Source organism: Marmota monax, unplaced genomic scaffold, assembly GCF_021218885.2.
Source record: "Marmota monax isolate L192 unplaced genomic scaffold, Marmota_monax_Labrador192_F-V1.1 WCK01_AAM20220418_F8-fsc00076, whole genome shotgun sequence".
In the NCBI taxonomy this organism is placed as follows: Eukaryota; Metazoa; Chordata; class Mammalia; order Rodentia; family Sciuridae; genus Marmota; species Marmota monax.
In genome coordinates, this window is record NW_026692843.1 from 2,045,433 (window position 1) to 2,054,034 (window position 8,602).

Genomic DNA, 8,602 nt, shown 5'->3' on the forward strand with positions numbered 1-8,602 from the left:
GGTTCGATCCCAGCACCACATACAAAGATGTTGTGTCCGCCGAAAAAACTAAAAAATAAATATTAAAATTCTCTCTTTCTCTCTCTATCTCTCTCTCTTAAAAAAAAAAAAAAACTCCATTGTGTGTATAAACACTTTCTTTATCCATTTATCCATTGACGGACACCTAGCCTGGTTTCATAGCTTGGCTATTGAAACCGCTGTAAACATGGGTATGCAGGTGTCACTGGAGTGTGATGACTTTAGTTCTTCAGGATAAACACCCAGGAGTGGAGTAGCTGGATCCTATGGTGGTTCCATGCCTGGTCTGTTGAGGAGCCTCCATACTGATTTCCACAGTGGCTGTACTAACTGACAGTCCCACCACCAGTGGAAAGTGCTCCTTTCCTCCAGCATTTACCACTGTCTGTGTTCCTGATGGCTGCCATTCTGACTGAGTGAGACGAAATCTCAGTGTAGTTTTGATTTGCATTTTCCTAATTGCTAATGCTTTTGAGCATTTTTTCATAAATTTGTTGGCCACTTGCATTTCTTCTTTTGAAAGGTATCTGTTTAATTCATTTGCTCATTTATTAGGCTATTGGGGGGGGGGGTTGGTGTGAAGTTCTTTGAGTTCTTTATATATTCTAGATATTAACCGTGTCAGAAGAGCAGCACAGATTTTCTCCATTCTGTAGTTTCTCTCTTGACATTCCTGATTGCTTCCTTTGCTGTGCAGTAGCTTTTTAGTTTGATGCCATCCCGTTTATTAACTCTTGGCATCATTTCCTGAGCTCTAGGGGTCCTGTGGAGAGGGTATTGCCTGCCCCTATATGCTGGAGTGTTGACCCTACATTTTCTTTTGGCAGTTGCATGGTTTCTGATCTAATTCTTATATATATATATATATATATATATATATATATATATATATATATATATATATATATTAGATGTAGTTGGACACAACACCCCCATTTTATTTATTTATTCCTATGTGATGCTGAGGATCGAACCCGGGGCCCCGCACACGCAAGACGAGCGCTCTACCACTGAGCCACAACCCCAGCCCTGGTCTAATTCTTAAGACTTTAATTTTGAGTTGACTTTTGTGCAGGGTGAGAGATAAGGGTCTAGTTTTATTCTACATACGGGTAACCAGTTTTCTCAACACCATTTGTTAGAAATGCTTTATGTTTGGGGATCCTCTGTAAAGGGTCAGATGACTGTAGATGTGTTGGTATGTCTCTGTGTTTCTATTTCTCCCAGACCATTTCTAAGCAAACAAGCCAATACTGGGAAGGATCTAGAAAGGACTCTCAGCTGCCACCCTTGCCACATGGGACAATGATGTCATGGGCAGGCCTGGATGTGCTACAGAGTAGGTCCCTTTCCCAGAAGCCCAGGGCCCCTCGTGGTCCTGACTTCATGCTATGACTTTAAGGGACTCTCCCTCCCCACAGCCAAGTGACCCCACATGTAAAGGCCATGTGGAGTGGTGGCAAGAGATTATCTGGGCTGTGGCTCTGAGGGAGTCACACAGTCCAATCCCTGGGAGCTTCTCATAGCATCATGTGCATGGGCCCCACTCACCCCCAAGAAACAAAATCCCAGGCCAAGGCTTGTCCCCAGCATGCGTGACCTGTGTGAGCCAGTTAACCCGCCGAGCCTCAGTTTCCTTGACTGTACAGTGGGGATAATAACAGCGCCTTCCAACATGGCACAGGGGACTCATGATGGGGTAAAGGGAGGACCTGAACACACTTACTAGTGTGCTGCACAGGGGGAACGACTGCCTCCAGCCAGCCACAGGAGTTGAGGGGTTCCACTGCAGGCAGCAGGACATTGAGGGGGCGGCAGTGGGAAGGCCGGGTAGGGGTTTGGCATCCGCGAGGTCCCCGCTCAGTGCTGGCTTTGCGGTCTCATCAGGAATCCAGAGAGGGCCTTGCACCACTGACGTGGAGCTCCCAGGGTTCCACAGCAGCTGGTCTGCAGAGCTAGGGGTAAACTTCCAGTTCTGGCTGGTCAGAAGCAGCAGGCTCTCCCCAAGCAGGGTCACTAGCTGCCCCACCCTTCCTGCCCCCTCCTGCAGCCCACACACCACTGGGGTACTCCCTGCCTGATTAGCAGGCGAATCCTGTCCTGGGAGAACTGAATGGGCCCTTCTGCTCCCAGGGCAGCCCTCACAGTGTGGCTTTGTGGCTGGGCAGCCAGGCCAGGCCTCAGCTGTTTACTCTCCCTGCAATTTTGACTTCATCCCCTGGCTCCCACCTTCAAGGCACAGGCAGGGCTGGGGGGTGGGTTCCAGGGTTTTCCTCTGGAAAAGTGGCTGTCCCTGGATGGGGACTGCTCTGGCCACCACAAGCAGACCTCGGCTGGCTGTGCTCAGGGTCATGCGGACCGCAACACACGCTGGAAGGAGGATGCCCAAATGACCCACCAACAGGGAAAGCTCAGTTCTGGCAAATGAGGGCAGAAGCAGCCCAGCCGCTCCCTAGGGAGCCAGAGTCTCCTGTACCCTGGAATGAAGCAGCCTAGAGAAGGAGGTCTCTTCCTCCCTCCAAATGTCCAGCAAGGCAGACACTTCTCCAGGCAGGGGAACATGTCCCTGCCCTAGTACAGAAGAGAACACTGGCCATGCCCACAGGCAAACTGGCAGATCCCCTCTAGAGACAGTGAGCCTCCAGAGCAGGCAGGGTAGAGTCATGGCTCAGGTGGGGCTGGGGCTCTTCCCGTGTGCCAGAAACAGGCGAGGATGGTGAGGGAACCAGAGGAAGAAGATGAGCATCCCTCAGCCCCCTGCCCCACACATGCTGGCCCAGTCCCACCCTCAGCCATACTTACTAAGCCAGTTGGGACACTCTCGGGGTGGAGAATATGAGGCTGGGAGCTCTCTGAGTTCCACAGGACAGACTGCGCTACCTGGGTAATAGCTCCATGACGTGAAGCCTCCGATCCCCACATTAAGACTGTGGCCTGACTGCTACCAACTACTTACTGCTTTGGAGGGCTGATAACCAGCCTCCTGTACTAGGAAGCAAGCTTCTACCTGCAGGAGGAGAAAGAGAAGCACCTTGCTCCTGCCTGGAGAGAGAGGCACCCCTTCAGGACCCCCATCCAAGAAGTCCTGCCCAAGTCTGAGTGTGGGCTGAAGGCACTGGCCTTGGCCTTAGCATTGATAGGGTTCAGGATATGCCACCCCAACAGGTGGCACTTCAGCATCTGAGAAAACAGCTGGAGCAGGAAGTCAGCTCACCTCCAGTCCAACTGCCCTCTTCCTGAAGTAGGCCAAGGGCCTTAAGGAAGGGAAGTCCTCTGAAGACCCAGGGACACAGAAGAACCTGAACCAATGGGCCTTGCTAGGCTCCCCCAGAACATCGCCATCAGATCACAGGCTTCTACCCCCATCACACTTCCCCAAGTCTGTCCACTTCCTTTCCAGGCCTTGTGTAAAAATATACAGTTTCTTTGGGTCTTCATTTCCTTTGAATTCTCCAAGCCCCATAAAAGGTATATGTACACTTTTCTCTTTGTTGCTCTGTCTTCTGCTAAAGAGGCCTGGGCCATGAACCAAGATGGGCAGGATCCACACACCCTGCCAGACCCAGCTGGCCAGGATCATCATTTCAAAGACCCTTGTCCAGAGGTGAGCAAGGCTACACAGACCAAGGCCGGCCACAGCCAAGCCAGCACCAGGCCCCACATCTACCCACTCTGCAGGACGCCCCTCCCCCCCACCAGGACAAGAGTAGTAACCCCACTGTAGGACCACCCCCGCCTTCAGAGCCCTGCAGGCTGCAGATCCCTCCAAGAGCGGTCCCCAACAGCTCTGGGGGACTCTAGAAGGCCCCAGCAAATAGAGATGGAGGGCTGCCCCCAGCCCCTCGGTTGCACAATCGTAGGATGCCCAGTCAGTTCCCCCACACCACCACCACCATCCCCTACCCCGTTCTGAAGAGGGCTCCTCTGCTTGGGGAACCGAGAGGGGGGCAGCGGCAGAGTTGGTTGCGTAGTAGTAGTAGGGCCCAGAGCCCTAAAGCATTAGTAAGCGAGAAAGGCAGGAACCCTGCTCCGAATGGCCACCGCAGCCCGAGGGCTTGTTTCTGCATTTTCAGACTGTTTACGAGGAGGACCTTTAATCATCACAGTAATAAACAACTTGTTAGAGTGCACTGCACTGCAGCGCGGGGGACACCGGTCCTGCAGAGAGAGAGCAAGCTGAAAGCGCAGCAGAAGGGCCCGCCCCCAGGTCCAGAGCCCGCTCCCGGACCCCGGTCCGCCCTGCGCATGCGGCTTTCAGGCCCCGCGTGAAGCAATGCTTTGCCGGCAGCGCCCCCTGCCGTCCCAGTGCCGAGGCTGCGTGGGCCAGAACCCCCTGTGCTGGCAAGTGAATCACCTGGGGGCTACCGGCCTTGAAGACCAATGGCACCTCGAGAAACCCCTGTCATCCTCCCCAGACCCCGAAGCCCCTCTCCGGGAAAATGGGGCCTGTTTTTCCCGGGAATCGCTTTGGAGGAAGCAAAATCACAAGAAGATCTTCAAACCCAAGATGGGGAATGGGAACCTTGCTCACAGAAGGTGGTGGGCAGGTTCTTGTCCTTATGTAAAACCTCCTGCCTGGGCCCTGGGATGGCTTCTCTGTGGGTTCCCAAGGCTGTTGAAAGACCACCTGAGTTGGATGCCCACTGATAGGGGGTTCAGGCTCATGGGGTTAGCCCAGGCCACACCTCCAGAGGCCACTTGACCAGATCACACTAGAGGTACTCCCTGGTTAAGGATGTGGCCCAGTGGTAGAGCGCCTGGCAAGCTAGAGTCCCTGAGTGCGATCCACAGCACATGGGGGGGGGGGGGGAGCAGCACTGGTCTATTTTGACTCCCTTTATGTAAAGAACAGAGAGGCATGGACTTGCCACTTGCATGAGGTCACCCAGCTCCTCCAACAAGAGCAAAACTGAAGCTGCCACCTACCTCCATACTCATGGGCACCTGCCAGGTGCTATCCCAGCAGTGCATCCTTGGGCAAGTCCCTTCCCCCTCTCTGTGTCTGTCCCTGCATGCTCCTCCATGATGCTAGAATTCCTGGGGCAGAAGCAGACCCTCACTCAGGGTTCCTGCCCCCAGGTCACCCCACTGAAGGTGTGCAGCTTTGTGTGTTGTTTGCCTGCATATCATGAAATGACTACAGGGTGATTTTTCCCAGAGTGTTAACAGGTTTAAGACTTGGCCCCCAGGAATCACAAACAGTGGTTTTGTGATGAAAAAGAAGGCACTGGGGTTTGAACCTAGTGGTCTACCACTGAGCCACATCCCCAGCTCTGTTTATTTTGAGACAGGGTCTCACTAAGTTGCCCAGGTTGGCTTCTAACTTGCAGTCCATCAAACCTCTCAGCCTTTGGGGTGGCTGGGGCTAGAGGTGTACCACTCACTGTACCCAGCAGGAGCTGGCATCTCACTAGCACGTTTCAACCCCTACCCCAAGGAAGAAAGCCCTGTAGTGCCAGATTTGTGGAACCCCAATAGATCTCCAGGAACCGAATCCGATGCAATTACACAACAGTCTTTATTGCAAGCTCGAGCCTAGACTCACAACCGTTTCTGACTCAGTGGTCCCAGGGAGTGAGCCCCAGTCCTTTGTTCAGTGAGATTTTATAGGTTTTGGGGGATTTTATAGGTTCTATGTGTCACAACATCACACAGCAAATCATTTCATACCGCGGGAAAAATCAAACAACAACTCTTAACATTGATTAGCACATTCACTGGTGGGAACAAATTGGGTAAGGGTGATTGGTGAGTTCAAGAGGTAGATACATTTGAACTGATTGGTTTAAGCCGGGAGGGGTGTACTGCTAAACTATAGGGTTTCCTAACATGTTATCAATCACCGAAACTACTGGGAGGGTCACCTGGCATTTCAGATATTTTCCCTGTCTCATGCTGATTGGTGGTTACTAGGGTGTTGCTGTGGGTCCTCACCTAGCGAAACTGAGTCAGGGACACCTGGCACTGCAGATCTCTCCTGTTAAACAACTCAGCAGGGTATGTGCCTAGGAGAGCTCTGTGGGTTCTTCCAAGGACAAGGGTCACACCCCCTCCCTCTGGACAGGCCTTAAGGTAGAAGCTGGTTTCTCAAAAATGGAGTCACATCAGTTTCTCACCCCACCCCGCAGGCCTGAGGCAAAGCCACCAAGACCAGCAGGCCCCTACATCCTCCACAGCCCATTTACACAGCAGTACTCATACTGAACCTCTGCTCTGAGCCAGGTTCTGCTCTTGGAGCCCAGAAAATGAAACCCTAAAATATGGTTTGGAGCACGCTAAACAAAGTGAATTGCTTCTGCCCACCCCAGTGTGGAATTCCCTTATCTGCTTTTAAGAGCAGACTGCAAAAGATGCCTTCCATCCCCACCTGAAACCATGTGACTCCATGTCTCAGAAGACTGAGGAATGAACCACACCTGGTCACTCCACGTCTGCCCCCCTGGCTTATTCAGATTCCAAAGAGAAATTTTACAAACTAATTTCTATCCCAGAAACCATTCCCCCCACCCCCAGTAATCATTCACAACCCCTCAAAATTGTCTACATCCCCCATTCTCCCTCTCCCCGGCTTCTGCATAGGGCTGAGGCAGCACACTCCTGTGACTTCTCCCAGAGCTGTGATTCCATTTCTGCACACCTGCTGTCCTATTTAATTTTTGTCAGTTTATTGCAACGAACTTTCACAGGATGAAGGGAAACGACCCTCTGCCCTGACAATGCCCTCCACCCAGGCTCTTCTCCTTAGCTATCATCTGCTCTACACTTAAGTACTGTGATGCAAATTATGAAAACCATATTAGCTCAGCTATTTCATGAACAATTTTTAGGACTGGACTGATGCAAAAAGGGGAAAAAAAAAAAAGTCTCATTTTCAAGTTAATCAAAATAAAGGCCAGTTTAGCCTGCAGCCAGCACAGGCTTCATAAATGAAGGTTCAGCTACATGAGAAATCAAAAAAGGGAGTTTGAATTAAAGAGACAGACTCTAATTACCTTTAAACCAGCTCCAGGACGGCTTCTCCTACCTCCAGCCTCAAGCTACCTATTATAGTAGCGAGGTTTACTGAAGAGGCCTGCGAGAGAGAGAGAGAACACGGCAGGAAGTGGACTTTTATTGGGGAACAAAAAATTCTGGGGAAAATCCCATCCAATGAAGATTAAGGTGGGCAGTGTCCCAAGGTCAGGTGCAACAATTGGGTGTTCAGGGGCAGTGGCCAGACACACCGCCACATGGACAAGCCCTCAGACCTGAGAAGGGTGGGGAAAGCTCTGGACACAAAGATGTGCCTAAGTGCCTCTTGCCCAGCCAGGGAGATAACTCAAATCAAGTGCGAGGATGGCCTCCCATAGGCCAGGGAGCTAATAAAACTCCTCAGAGCCATTATGCATCAAAAGTCCTGAATTATATTTTAAGAATTTTTTCCTAAAAGCAGTAAGCTGTTTTGTGTATTTATTATTCACTCCAATGATTCCCACTAGTATTTTTAAGAATCCCTCCCGAACGTTGGAAAAAATTGAAATGTTTTACACATACCAGGGGCATCTCAGCCATGCTCCAGAGACAAAAGGAGGAGCTAGCCCGAGACACCTTCTGTCTCCCTCAAAAAATTTGTCCTGCCTACCCAGGGCTCTCAGGTAACACCACTTACTATTTCAATGACCTCGGGGAAGTCTGTCCTTCTAAGCCTTGGTTTTCCCATCTGTCAAGGGGGATAACAGTACATAGGGTGAGACTTAACATTTTTGAAATGCCCAGCACAGGCTGTTTTTAAAAAGCTATTTCTTTGAACCACTGCCTATGCTCAGGGCCAGCCCACGTGGTACTCAATAAACAATTTTTCCAATAAATATACCTCCTAACAAGCCCCATGAGGTCAGAACCCATGTGTTTCCACCAATGGAACTGGGCACAGGCTCATGCCTGGCAGGGTAGAGTGGATGACACCCTGTATCTATTCTCAACACCCATTCTACAAAGACAGGGTGCAATACAGTCCCTTGGGAGCATTTACCATACAGACACCAGGGCCCCACCCCCAGAGATTCTGTCCTATTTGATTTGAAGTAGGCCCTGGATATCAACTTTAACTTTTTAAGTAAGAAAGCCAGAAGATTCTAAAAATGCAGCCAGCATGGAGAAGCACAGATCTAAACCTACAAGTGTCCCAGTGGGATGTCCTGTGGGGCTGCACAGCAGAACAGGAGGGGAATTTGAGATTCCTGGCTCAGGCATCCCCAGGAGCTGAGGGGAAACCGACTCAGGTGCATACCCTGAATCAGGCTGCCTTTTAGCACCATTTCAAAGATGGAGGTCCTCGCCCTTGGCTGTACACCTAGCTGGCCCCAGCGCCACCCAACTGCAACTGGCCTCCCTGTAACTGCCCACACGTTTGAACCTCCTCTGAAGTGACAGGACACCACCCAAGAACCAAAGACCCGTTCCCATGCTAGGACCTGAGGGAGGTAAGGAACAATGACACCACTGAACTTTAAAAAGTCCATTCCCTTTGAATATCGAGCACCTTCTAGGGATTTACTCCACAAGAATGCTCACGCCAAAAAGAAAGTCAATAAGATTTAAT